This window comes from Pteropus alecto, unplaced genomic scaffold (genome assembly GCF_000325575.1).
Source record: "Pteropus alecto unplaced genomic scaffold, ASM32557v1 scaffold5, whole genome shotgun sequence".
Classification (NCBI taxonomy): Eukaryota; Metazoa; Chordata; class Mammalia; order Chiroptera; family Pteropodidae; genus Pteropus; species Pteropus alecto.
In genome coordinates, this window is record NW_006441953.1 from 13,086,681 (window position 1) to 13,102,067 (window position 15,387).

Sequence of the window (15,387 nt, forward strand, 5' to 3'; positions counted from 1 at the left end):
CCTTGAACAAAATGCAAGTGTGCCACCATCTCCGTCTGTTCCTTAAGTTTACTTTTTAGCAGCAGGAACTATGTGATAAATTCCTTGCCGCATCCTTAAGGAAACTAAAAGCTTGTAGTAAGAAGCAAAATTCAGCAACTAAAAAAATGAACTAAATTAAACAATTTAAACAAAATATCAACACTTCTACTTACATTGTATTTGTATAGAGGTCTCTGAGATTCTTTACATGTAATTAGCTATAAGAATATTTAATCAGCATATACAAAGAGAAGTTGTTCTGTTTAGTTATAATTTAATGTAGGGTTAAGTAAGAACCACATTTTTTTTAAGTTAGAAATATCCAAATTTGTTTAACAGGGCTTATTCTGTATCACATGGTATACTGATTGATATTCAGAGTGAGCTAATTTGAGTCTACTCTCCTACATTTATCTTACCTTAGGAAAATGTAAGTTTATTCTTTTGCACATTGCAATTAACGTCGGATATAATAAATAAAAGAATGTGAATACAGCAAAAAATAAATGCCTAATAACCACAGTGCCACCCATCTTTAGAATGTAAGCTGAATTCAGAGGATTCAGTTGCTGTTTTAACTTTCAACTTTCACAAGCTTAGTCATATGTTATCAAATTGAATATGAGTCTGAAATTCATGAAGAGGCATGAGTTCAATTACTTGTACTTGTGAGATTGCTGGCTTTGCACAATAATATAAAGTCTATGAGAGAGGGAATAAAGTGATATCTGTGATTGTGGATGAAAGAATGTAGAAACATTCATCCTTCTGGCCATCCATTCCTCAGAATGTTTGTGCCACTACAGGAAATTTTTTTTTTTAAAGTAATTAATTCTACCATTACTGCATTACTGACAATAATAAAAGGTTTACAGTGAAGTTTTTCAGTCCAAAATAGTACAGTCGAGTTATAGACTAAGGTCAATTAATCACCACTGACTACATCTTGCCGAACCAATTGGGCTATTTTTGTCCTATTCTTATTCAAATTATCAACTTCATTTCTGGTAACTGACCACTCTCTCGTTCTTTGAACATTACATTCTCTAGTTTTCTGAGACATTACAATAAGCCAGTTTCTTCTTACTCATTCTTCATTTCATTTGTTTCTTTACTGTTTCTTATTCCGCTATCAAAGCTGCAGATATTAGAGTATCCTTTGTTTATTGATGAATTTCAGATGACCAAGTTTGGACTTGCCCATGAATTCCAGAGTAATCCAATCGATACTCAATTTATACCACTGAAGTATCTACCAAGCATCAAAACATTTCAGTTGTTAATTTTTCACCTATCCCCCACCCATACTTTATCCTCAGATTGGCATCACCTAATTATTCAGAACAAGAATGTAGGAGTCATTTTGCCCTATTTTTTCCTTTACATTCTTTATCTAACACGTAAATGTTATAATCCTATCCAAGCTACCATTAGCTCTCACCTGAACTACTTACTGCAAGAGCCTTTGTACTGAACTTCCTGACCCTCCTCTTGCCTCACACAATTGACTTCCACTAAAACACAGAAATCATATAATTCATAGCTCAAATTTTAAAAAATAATTCAGTGGTTCTGTTGTACTATGAATAAAAATGAAATTGTCTATAATATTTTAGAAAGTCTTCCATTAACTACTGCTCAACTCTCTAAGCAATAGCTCAGCTGGCCTTCTTTCTGTCTCTGAAAATGATCAATGATCAGGTACATTGCTTTGGCCTTTGTATTTTATATATTTACTTTTGGAAATCTTCTCCACTAGATCTTCAGATAGTTGCTTCTTATCATTTTGGTCTCAACTCCAATATCAATCCTTCCCTGATAATCCAGCCAAAGCACACATTTTCTATCGCATTACCCTATTTTGCACACTTCAGATCATTTATCATTAATTTTTTGTTCCTATGCTTTTAGGTGTTTGCCCTTATTAGCATGGCATGCTTCACCACTGTATTCCTAGGACCTGGAAGAGTACATATATGTTGGCTGAATGAATAGAAAAAAAGTTATGAATAATTTGGGAATTATATTGAAACAGTATATATATGACATTATATTCAAAGACTACTTACACTTATCGACTGACTTAGCATGCTTCAATCTTGCATTGCTCATTAGACTAGATTAAGTAAAAGATTTCTAAGCATCTGCTTCACAATTTATTCTGCTGTGAGGCTAGCAGTTGACCAATAAAAAAGGACAGCTGAAGGTAACTCTTTTAGCAGTCCCAAGGCAGATCTATTCCTACTACATTAATCTCAGGACATTTAAGTCAGCCCAAGAACATCTCTGAGCAGGTCAGTTTTGAAAACAATTTCTGCTCCAAGGTGTCACATTCTGAAAGAATAACTACAGTCATTCAGCATTCTGGTATAAGAATGTACTCTAGATTTGGTTTGATTTTTTTCATTAAAGCACTTTGACTCCTAGACCCAAAACAGTCTCTGGCATAAAGACAAATGGAAAACTAAGTCAGTGATTGTGCTTTATCTCAAACTTCACAGAACTCTGGATAAGAAAGATTATTATTTTGTTTACCTGGGGGCCAGTATTCACTTTTACTTGCTAAGCACTGCTTAACGAAAAATTGCATCATAACTTTGACAAATATAAAAGATTTAAGAGATAGAGACAGTTAAAATACCTGGGAGCATGTCATTTGAATAATGTTGAACAAATAATTTTACTGAAAGCTCTACACTCTTAAGTGTCACCATATGTTTTAAATCCATTCTGTTTCTCCCTGAGGAGTAGGTCATTGACTTTTGAAGAAGTCCAATGCCACCTCTGAACAGCTCTAACACATAGAATGCTCTCTGGACAATCTTACAATTATGAGGATTAAACTGCCTATGTTTTCTTCCAAAATAAACATCTATAAGAGAGCTCCTTTAGTGTTCATCCCTTATTTTCTGAAATCATAATTCCATTCAAGGTGAAAAGAATTGCTGCCAAGGGAAAAAAAAAAATGAATTTCAAGATATATATATATGTAAGCCAAGAAGTTCTTAGAACACTCTCATCTTGGATACTTCAGATCATGGGATATTCTGAAGTATTAATTTTATAAGGGATAAATTTAAAAATAAAAGAGAGTGATATAATTTGAATAGACCTGGTAGTAGGAATGGAAAAATATTAAATAATCTATATTTCTCTGAGTTAAAAAAATGTAAAACAAAATGTATTAATGAAAAATGAGATACAGCTCATTTATCTTGTCACCAGGTCTAGTTAGGAGTTTCATTTAATTTTATTTTCATGGGAGGAATAAAATAATTTAAAAACAGTTAATTCTAAACATAAAATTATTCTTCCTTCTGTTCCTCCCCTGCATGATTGCCTACTACATTTAAGTCATCATGACTGGTCACCTTCCATGATCCAGCCTTTGTACTTCAGGTGTAGGTCGAAGGTCTTCATTTAGATGTATGACAATTCCACTTCACCACGTTTGGATTTGCTAGGGAGGGATCTGGCATTACGCATTATCAGTACTTCCTTGGAAAAGCTTTATTTTCCATTCCCTCAGCAACTGCCCTAGACAAATCTGTTATCCTCACACATCTGAGTATGACCCCTTTGCCCTCCTGCTTTTCTTCGCCTATAATGCCCTTTCCAGAACCCTTGGTTCTTTATCCATCTGATCCCTTTCCACCAGGGGATCTTTTTATTCTCCCACCCCATTTGCTACTTTACTATTAAATAAGTATGTTTAATTATAAATCCTAGAAGATACATTTCTTGCTCTTCATTTCCTCCAGGAGGCACAGAATCAAGTGTTCTCTCTGTCTCTTTTGCTTCTATACTACTCCTTCCACCTTTATTCCACTAAAGAAACATTGTGTGTGTTTATGCCCCTGATAAGGAACATCCTGTCTTACTAATCAAGGGTCCTTACCATGCACTATATCACTGGTACATTAGGTACTCAAAAAATTATGATTAAATTTATAAATGAATGAGTGAATGAAATGAAGGAATAAATAGAGGACCCAGTAAGTTCCTTATCTTTCTTATTTTTACCCTCCTGCCCCACCTGCAGGTACTCCTACAAGACTGGGTCCAATTAGAGCAAGTTCCTCTTTTGCAGCAACTTTTTTAGGGTTATCCCAGTAACAAAACCTAGCCTAAATATATATATTTTTTTACTAAGTAGTCAAAGATCTTTACCTATGCCTTGTAGTCTTGTATTGTTATGCAACTTTATCTGGTTCATGGGGCTCCGGTAATTTGCACAGGCTTCTACTCCCTCTCCATTGGGGCCTTGCTAGATTTTTCTTCTTAAAGAAAAATTTCAAAAATGTCATTCTCATGATTAGGACTTTTCAGTGGTTCCACACTACACAAAATCTAAACTGCGAAGCCAAATAATCAACACACTGCAAAATCTGGTTATTACCAACATTTGCACTTTAATCTCCCACCACTTTCCCCTTCAAAAGCTTTCTTTTGTCCTAGTATTTATTATTAGTCTCCAAATTCCAAGCTTACTTATTACTAAGTATTCTGCTTGTGACATTTTTCTATAATGACAACTCCCCAAACACTAATCCTATCTATATTGTACTTGGTTTATTAACCATATTTATTCTCTGTTAAGCTTAGACTGTAAGTTTCATGAGGACAGGATTATTTATGTCTGTATTCTTACTGCATAACAGATTTTTTAACCTATAGTCTTTAGTTGCATAAAATACCAAATATATCAAGGCATATTTTAAGGCTATCTCTAAAATGCCTCATATAGTACTTCAAATGTTAACAAATTACTTCAATATCAAAATATTAATACTCTTTTTTGTGTTAAAGTTAAATATAACTGTACTATCTTTTAAATGTCCTTCATTATCATGTTATTTGGTATTTACATTTGCATACATCATTTTTTTGCCTTTGCTTTTTCTTAAGTTTTAAACTTATAAGGACAAGAGTTATCTCCAACATTTCATTCCATTCCTAACAAATTTAAATAAAATATTTTATAGAAATATAAAATTTCACAAACATTTAGAGATAATCTAGTCTGACTAGAGTCACACAGGTTCTTATAAATACCTGAAATATAGTGGAAAGGGCTGTAATCTAGGTTCAGATGAACAGTGCTCCATTTCTTGCTGAATCCTGTGTGGATTTTAAAGAGGCAGTTTGTCTCCTCTTTCCTCTTATTTTTCTTTCTTAATTGGAGGAAACAGCAGAGGAGATTTATATCATGACATACGACTTAACTGACCTTGATTCCCTTCATGCACCTGCAATTTTACCCTCAGCAGTTATGGCTGAGCTCTGCAATAGACATGACTTGGCTCTCTCTGGCTGCTTCTGATCCATTTTAGTTACCACTGACACAGGCTGGGGAGTATATCCCTAGTGCTCTAGCCATTCTGCTGGGCAGTCTTCTCCCAGTTTTGTAAGATCATAGTCTCTGACAAAGTTAACTCCATAAAAATAACTTCCTGGAAATCCAGCATCCATACCTCATTAAAACTAAGGGTAACTTGGGGGAAAATAACATCAGATACACAAAATTTTACCAGATCACTTTTCTCGTATTCCAGCTTCATTCAGGGATGATTCAAGAGTTGATCGCTCTGCTCCCTAAGTAAGGGAGGATATGTCCCTCCTGCCTATCTTCTTACCTCTAGTATATAATGTATCTCCTGCTTACTAAACCAAAGCTTTGAAGAATGGTCTGATGATCTCAATCTTCTTTCTTATATTTTTTCTTTATGCCATTTTTTAAGGGAAGAGAAAGATATGTGTTTTCTTTTTTAATCTTTTCATTTTAAAACTTTCTATCCTATACAGTAACACAACCTCAAGGTCTTAATCATCTCTGTAGGCAAGAATTCTCTAGTTTGGAGGAAATAAGAGAGTTAATTTGGAGAAATTATATTTTCCAACACTGCATAATTTTCTCATCTATAATCTTGTTGTATCAATTATATACATAAAAACTGAATGTTATTTTTTTATTCCTTCTGTAATAAATCCTAGCCTGCTACACTAGCCAGAAAGATGAATGAGTCAAAGGACATCAAAAAGATAAAAGTAAATCAAAATATTAACCATTTAAAATTATTAACTTATTTCCTATATATTGTCACCTTGACTGTATCTTATATCTAGAAGTGACTCAAGTCCATTTTGTAAATGACTCTTCCAAAGAGACTCATCGATTATGGGTTACACAGGATTTATACTCAGGAATCGTTATATATATTCCCATTTGGCTATTGCCTATTTGCTATCAAGTAGAGGAATCAGAAAAAGAAAGCTATCCTAGGATGCTTAAAATAAAAATAAAATCTGATAGAAGCAGAAGACAGAAATAATTTTGAGCACGACACTTCTATTCTTACAAATATTTCCTGGATTCCTTATTCTCTAATAACAAATGTCCTACTTATTAGGCATCAGAGAAGAAAAAATAAGACAGAAACTTCAGCTGAAAATATTTAAGGTCAAGTAGCTTTCCTTAGAGCATTAAAATGTGTTAGCATATGATCTACTGAAACTTGGTAATTGATATAATTCTCTAGGCATAAAATGCTATCTTTACAGCAGCAAAATATAAATGTGTACTATGACTTTAAAAATAAGAATATTATTACACTTTTTAAGCGAAATAGTGGTCATTGAAAACACTCAAATAAAAAGATTTTTGAGATTACTATTTGTTGTTATTTTGAAACAAAATCTTTAAAATGCCACCTAGACTGATCTGTTGCCCCTCTCTAGGTATCTCTAGGCATGGATACACAGCATTTTTCTTTCTATAGACAAGTACGTTATATTCCACGTGGCATACAATAAGAGTATTTAGATCAAGTCAGAAAAATTAGATTTAAAAAACAATTTCTCTCTGGGTTGTGTAGGTCAGCATAATTAAGTTCTTAACGTCTTTTTGCTTCCTCTTCAAAATAGAAAAGACATTATATAAATGTTAAAAATAAAAAAAAAGGTAAGCCTGGCAGATACGGAAGATTGTCTTTAAGTTTTAATATTCAGTGTCGTTTTTTTTCTACTGTTTTACTTCTTCACAAGCTCATTGAAGGATATGTTTTGGACCTGTGAGTATTTTAACTATCATATAAAAAACAAGGATTATCATAAAACTAATGACACTAGGCACACACATACATATTTTAATCACTAAGAAACTCTGAGTTAGGCCATTTTTGTTATTTTTGGTGTCATTGAGGGCACTTCATCTTTATATGTATTAATTTTTCAACTATAAAGCTAGATTTAAAAGCTAGACTTTGAATACAGAATGAATAATAAAAAAAATTAGATAGCACTTCACAAGTATGAAAAGGCTTAATAGAAATCTTTTGTAACTATATTGAAACAGAAACAGAAAATTAAAAAAAAAAAATATGTAACTCACTCATCCTAGTAAAATTATCAGGGAGTTTTGCAACTCTGCCAGACCTAGGTTTACCTATTTCAAGTAAAAATAATTTCAAGTGAAATATTTAGTAGAATGGAACATATCTACTTCGTTTATGAGTGTGTGTGTGTGTGTGTGTGTGTGTGTGCGTGCACATGTGTACAAGCATGTGCAGGAGTGTGAGAGGATTCATGACAGGAAAAAACTGAGAAAAGGCTGGAAACACAGCTTTACTCATCCAGCTTTTCTCACTGAATTGATTAGTTCCACATAAAACTAGCTTAAGGCTTTGCTCTTAGGTTAAAATGTGCTAGTTTTCTTTTTTTCTAATTATTGAATATATAACAAAAATATAACTATATAATTCATCAAATAAATATTAATTATGGAGAAATAGTTGTCATGTGCTGCTAATGAAACTGTAAATGTACAGAGCATTAAGGGAGCTCAAACTTTAATTCTATGTGTACCCTTTAATCCAGATAGTCCTCTTTCAGTAACTAAATCAGTAGAAATCATGAGAATTTACGTAAAGCTTTATATACAATAATAATTCATAAAAGCAACCAAGAGTGAACAAAGTCAAAATTATAAAATTCTGTCTACAGCCATGCTACCCTGAACAAGCCCGATCCCATCTGATCTCAGAAGCTAAGCAGGGTTGGGCCTGGTTAGTACTTGGATGGGAGATGACCTAGGAAGACCAGGTGCTGTAGATGTAAAAAATTAAAAATAAGAGATTGTAAGCTGACAAGGTCCTTGCAATCTGTGAGGTCAACCAAGGGTTGCCTCACCTAAAAAAAAATAATAATAATTAAATTTAAAAATTATAAAATTCTGTACAATATTGAAAATCACATCTAAATAATATAAATTGTTTATCATATATTATTAAAGTTGTTCACCATTTGTTAAGTAAAAAACAGGTTATAAAATTGGCTGTTATCACTATATACTTATGCTTATAAAAACAAATTTGTATATTTTGGAAAAAAAGAGTATAGATATGTACTCTAAAATGTTAATCTTATCTTTCAGTGATGGAAGTGGAGTTGTTAACATTTCTTACAGAAACCAGTTTTTTTCATTCACACATGCCCGCAAATAAAACCAAAGATGATTACTCCAATATAATCATAAATTATGAGTCAAATAAAAAGTACAAAGCCTTATAAAAAATAAGAGCATATTTTGAGAAGATATATTTTAAAATCTTAGTGGTAACATCATGAACATAAGAATCCATAAGTATATCCTAAGATTTATAAAACTTAAACATGGCACCTAAAAACTTTTTTCTTTTTTGAAATCTTGCTAGAGAAGTTCATTTGGTTTGGGGACAGATCCTCAGATTCTTTTTTGGTGGTTGGGGGGATTCTAAGCAAAGTCATTATTTCTTCAAAAGCAAGCATTTTTTTTTTTTTGTTAAAAATAACGTTAATAGAGATGTTTTAGATGAAAAAGGTATATTACAGTTCAATTATTAATTACTTTTACTTGAGTAATAGTTGTACCTGAGTCTTTGTGAAACAATGTATTGGAAAAGGGAAGGTTTCTTTTCCCTCTATTCATTTAGACTTTCCTATGGCTATAAAGAATTGTCTTGGGGATGTGTTTTCTTATATTAATGGCTGCTCACAGGGGATGAGTTGGAATAGATTGTAGGATGAACCTGCAGTTGCCACAGAGATCTCAAATTGAGAGGGTCTCAGTTTATCTGGGAGGTTAACATTGTGTATATCAACTTGGACTTGCCTCTTATTGGCCTACAAGTGCCATAATTTGAGTATTATGATAGAATGATCTTTTCTGCGTTGTAAGAAAATAGTCTAACCTTGTCATTAAAAGATTCAATTTTTCATGAAGCAATTGGGTATTCCTACTGTAAATTTTCTTCAAAAAAAAAAACTACTTTTAAGAAGAAAATGAGGATGGAAACAAAGATTTATCATAGGAAAACATTTCTTCTCTTCTTAGGACAAATCGAGCTTATACTCAAGAAAAGTTGTGCTCAGAGCACTTTTGTTAGAGGAGAATGGGTTGATTAACTGTGAAGATCAACTTGAAGAAGTCCAGGAAGACTCTATAAGGCAAAATATGGTACGTAGTCTCTAAAGAGATGGAGATGCTTTCTTGTATTTACCATTAGCTTTAACTAAACCTTCTATAAATTAAGAACTAAAGGCTAGTCTTTTCTAATGAATGCTTGGTGTCAGGACTTTTTTGCACAGTTTAATGAGACTTTTCAACAAGAAGAATGTTGTGACACACATGATAAGTAGCAAATCTAAGCACCTGAGGCATTCTAAAAAACGTCTCAAGGAAGGGGTGTGTGTGTGTGTGTGTGTGTGTGTGTGTGTGTGTGTGTGTGTTTAAGGGTTTCAGAACATCTATTCCCTAAGATGTGCTATTTTGGCATGTGGATTATATTGAGCTGAGGGCAACAGAGACCCTGTGGGCTTTAGAGAAACTTGTACCTCTCTTAAAGAATTTAAATTTAGAGACTTGCCCATAATGAGTTATCACCATATATAACATTTTATAACTTAACTATAGGAAAGAGCAAACTTCTAATTACTGAACATTGCTCTTACTGTCCTATGAATGACCCTCTTCCCCTCTGAATCCCCAAGACATTTACCTCATTCCTTAGATCAGGATGCCATTTATACCTCATTTTACCTTCTAGCTCAGAACCACTTATGTATCTGAGGTTCTCATACAATGTACGTAATAAAATTTGGTTATTTCCTCTTATTAATCTCTCATGTCCATTTAATTATTAGGCTAGTCAGAAGAATCTAGAAAGGTAGAATAAAATTTCTTCCTCCCTCACAGTGTGTACAAATGGTCATATTATTGCTAGTATAATAAAAACATCATGGTTCTTATTTCAAACTAAATAACTTAGAGTATGTATTAATTAAGGTTCAATGGAGGATAGCAATGACAGTTTTCATATTAAATGAAGTGGGAGACATAGTAGAAAACTGAATTTTGAAAATATTCTGGAAGTCCTTTCTTCTTTAGCCATTTAGCAAATTACAGTGCTTCCTGATCTAGTTATAAAAATATATATCGTAAAGATATATATTTTTAGACTCCACTTTTTTATAGATTCAACTTTATGTGTACATACAAAAGAAAGCATATACTTTTATAAACTTTTAGTCCTACCTGTTGAATCATCTCCCTCCAACTCAAACTTACACATACATATGTACACATACACAAATACAAATACAATCAGTCCCCAAAATGCTCCTCTTAATTGATATTCATGAACTTTGCATTCACAAATATCGTAGAAATCAAGAAATGAATAAAGTTGCATTTCCTTTTATTTGTCATTAACTATATTTAAATGCTGTTCAATTTTTCCAGTTACTGGATTTGGTCACTAAGTGTAGTCTAACTTTTAATCCTTTACTTCTTCCATCAGAGTCAGAAGTACTAATGGTTTTATTAAATTATCAAATAATTTTTCTCCACAAAAATTGTATCAGAAAGTAGACTTTCATCACCCAAAATTTCATAATTTAAAAAATTTTTTTAACACATTATATAGCTTATTTTAGGAACAAAAAAATCTATATTTCTAAATTAGGTCAAATCATGCCTCTACTTTTAGTTTTAGTTATTTAAATAATAATGTCTGCTCTTATGTTAGTCTTTTTTCCTTTTTTTAACCAACCCCAAGGAGCAATCTTTTTTTTTTTTTTTAACACCTACAGTATCTGGTATTCCTACGTTGTCTCACATCCAAGTACTAACCAGCTTCCAACATCAGACGAGATCAGGCATGTTCAAGGTGGCATAGCCGTAGATAGGACCAATCCTCAATAACAACAAAATTGACTTCCTGATAACCCAGCTTCATTCTTATAGCTGTCATTTAAATAATTTATCTATAAGCCCATTTATTCCCTAAATTAATTTTCCAAGGGAATTATTAGAACCTTCGGATATGAATAGTGGCTTTAAGTTAAAGGGAGTAGTTCATCTAAATGCTGAGTGATCCTTTGTATTTAAAGACATCACATCCAATTTACTGAGAAATGTTTGCTCCAAGTTAATCTCAGTAGCTTTATAGTGGCATGCATATGACTTTTGTAAGAACATTACACAAACTCTGCTATCATTCTAATATTAAACACTAACTTGAGTTTATTATTATTCATTTTTTCTATATCATACTGAATTTGCCACTCTACCTTTTAATCAATTGCTACTCCTCTCTCAAATTGTTATCCCTCTGATGGTCAAATGGCAGATTTTCCAACTTTCTTCAGTAGGTATAATGCACTGAAAATAAGATAGTAGAAATGATTATTAAGTTAATTGACTTCTTAAGTCATCACCTTTGTCTTACTTTACTCTTGGTCCTATACCATAGGCATAATGCATGCTATGGGGAAAAATATAGAACAGATGGCAATAACTGTAAGTTTGAAGAAAGATGCCTGTATAATTAGACATATGTATTAATTATTTAAGGAAAAGCTTGGAAGACATGTAGGATGCTAAAAGCAGGAGTGGTGGTAGATAGAGAAAGATTGTAGATAGAAATGAGTTTGACAAATAAATAGGGACAGATCACAAAGGACCCCAAGAGCTGTTTTTCTTGAGACATTTTATTCTGAGTGAAACTAGAGAAATTTAGAAGGGCCATAAGCAGAAGAGTGACTTGATAAAACTTTAGATTTTACCAAATCATCCTAGCCTATCCCTAACATATAACCAGCAGCAGTCATAAACAGAATAAACTCTACAACCTGTTATCTGCCAACAGACAGTAATTTGGCGTAAGTTACTTGGTGACAAAATCACAATGTCATGTCCTTCACATATAATGTTTTAGGAAATTCTGAAGTTTATTGTGAATTTACACAGCCAGTTCTCGTTCTTCTTTCAAAGTTATTTAAGAGGAAAAAGATAAGTTATTTTAAGGAAATGGCCTATGTTCAAAGAAACGTCAAAGCACCTTCATATTATCTAAAGCTTGTTCAAGGCAAAGTGATCTTTGTTTGATAAAATTAAATCTTTGAATGTGTTCATACAGGGAAACTGCACCCTGTAACCCATCTAATTATAATTTAAAATGTTCCAAATATAATTAATTCAATGAGATAACTTCTATAAACAAACACAGAAAAAGTGTTTAACAAAAAAATAAAAAAGGGGGAAAAAAAAAAACTTGGAACCTTCTACTATGAAGCTGACTCCTGATTTCTATACAACTTCTGTTTCCACTGGTTCTTAATAAGATTAGCGGCAGGATTTACTAGTAAAGGGCAAAGCCAGTTCAATAACATCCAACTGTTCACAGTGAATGTGAAATGGGCCCAGAATGAAACATCTATTCTCACTTCTTACAGACACTTCTTCAATGCAACAATGTTTATTTTTGTAGCTTTTAAAAAAACGGTGCTGAGTTAAAATAGCATAAGTTCTCTGGATAGTCCCAGTTATATCTTTCTTCTACTTTGATTGCTCTCAGAAAGCTCCATGGTACTGAAAATAAAATATTAAAATATAATACTTTGTAATGTTTTTCTGACAGATTTCTCCACCCTACCCCCCTATTTTCTTTAAGGTCCTGCAGGTAAATTTAGATTCCTGAACAAGGTAACTCAAGGAGAAAATTAAAGACTGAAAACTTTTCTAATCTGTTCTTCTAATCTATGTAAATGCTCAGAATTGAGAGTTTGTTTAAATGGATTTCTCCACCTACTATATAGTAACAATTACTCTGACATTCCAAGGGTATGTTATCTTAGATGCAAAAGGACAACAGACAAGCTTACTTAAGGTAAAGACTGATCTTTGTTAAGAAAGCTACAGGCCCGAGATGTGACTACCCACCACTACCTGCTTTCAGTTAGGAATTTTTATGTTCAGACCATCCTTTATGGTTAATTTCACTCTTTGAGTTTGTAAAGCCCTCCATCCTAGCCTCCTCTGAGCTTACCAGATTTACTATGTGACGCTATTTCATCCACAGAACAATTCCATCTCCTTAACTCAAAGATCTGAATTTCACTTTTATCCCGGAGAAAACATACAGACTTCACCTCAGTGGAGCAAGGGCTATCCTCCCAACAAAAAAGTTGTAACAACACCTTGATGCAAGAAAGCTCAGAACTCAAAATATATACAATTCAGCTGATTATCTATAAAGGATGGTGAGAGTGGGGGAATAAAAAAAAAAAGTTTATCATTCTTTAGAGATTGTTCAACTGCAAAAAAAAGTGGTACTTAAAACAAATTTTTAAATTATTGCTTATTTTTAGCAGCTTTATGTTTATAGAAAAACACAGTTTTACTTTATCTCCTTCCATCCCAAACCTCCCATTATTAACATCTTACATTGGTACATTACATTTATTATAATTGATGAGCTAATATTGATACATTATTAACTAAAGTCCATAGTTTCCATTAGGTTTCACTTTTCATATTGTATATTCTAAGAGTTTTATTAAATATGTAATGATGTATCCAACAATACAGTATCATACAGAATAGGTTCGCTGCCCTAAACGCCTCCTTTTTGCATCCCTTCCACCCTTCAAACCTCTAGCAACCACTGATCCTTTTATTGCTTTAATAGTTTTGCTTTTACCAGAATGTCATATAGTTGGGTCTTGCCCTTTTTTAAATCCTACTCTGACATTTCTGTCTTTTAATTGATGTATTTAAACCATTTGAACTGATTATTAATATAGTTGGATTGATATGTACCATATGTATTACTGTTTTCTATCCATTGTCCTGGTTCCCAGTATCTTTTTTTTGTCTTCCACTCTTTTTCTGCCTTATCTGGTTTTAACTGAGCAATTTATAATATTATATTTTCTCTCATCTTGTAGCATATCAATTATATTTATGTTTATACATAATAAGACTATACACTTCGTGGCTAGTACAAATAACTTACAGCAGAGTATCTCTCAATTCCTCTATACTGTCCCTTATAACACTGTGATTATTCATGTTACTTATCCATAAGCTACAATCACCAAATAACTGTTGCTATTATCATTTTGAGCAACTCTTATCTGAGAAGATCAATTAAGAAAAAATAAAATATTTTAAATTATTCTCATTTACCTCTTCTCTAATTTCTTCTTTTTGTAGATCTGTTTCTGACATATGCAATTTTCCTTCTTTCTGAGGAATTTAGATTAATATTTCTTGCAAATCAGGTCTACTAACAAGAAATCCCTTCAATTTTTCTTTTTGAAATATTTTTTCTCCATTTTACTAGATACAGAAATCTATGTTGATGAGGCTTTTTTAACACTTTAAATATTTTGCTCCAGCCTTTTTATGCTTGCATGGCTTCTGAGGAAAAGCTGTGTTTACTATCTGCTGTACCTGTAGGTATTGGAGGCTAAACTTTCCTTGTGTGTCTTTGTTTTTATTTCCCCTGTTGACTTTGGGATTATCTAGAGACCTCTTACATAAGACAGCTCTTTCAGTCATATTCCCATTTTCACACAGGAGTCCTATCGATGTGGTGGTAAGGTGTGGGGAAGAGGAAGAGTCCTATAATTGTATAGTTGTATGATTAGGTCTCAGTGTTTTAGTGAACCTGTGCCCTTGTCCATAAATTTCACAGTGCTCCTCAGTTTTTGTTTTTGTTTTCTTTTCCCAACTTAGGTGAGACAAAATGGCTAGAGGAGGCTTGAATTGGGTATTTCCCTTCACCCAAGCCAATTAGACTTTGATAAAACTCCAGTTGATTAACCACTGGAGAACTAGCTTATCTTGAGGGTTTGTTAGGAAGAAAAGAATGTTCTGAACTTTTTTTAAGTAGCTACTAATTCTGTCCTCTTTCCTCAGAATCAAATAGGGATTTTTATTTCATCTTAACTGTCAAAATCTGGTAGAGCACCAGGAGGTAAAACTCACAAAAGTTTGGAGTCTCTTAAGACTGGGTCCCTCCGGAATTTTGAACTCTCAAACTT

At 32.9% G+C, this 15,387-nt stretch overlaps 1 pseudogene; it reads left to right on the top strand.

Moving 5' to 3' along the window:
- Window positions 1-8,014: 8,014 nt before the first annotated feature.
- On the top strand, window positions 8,015-8,133 carry LOC112485521 (annotated as a pseudogene).
- The last annotated feature ends 7,254 nt before the right edge of the window (window positions 8,134-15,387 follow it).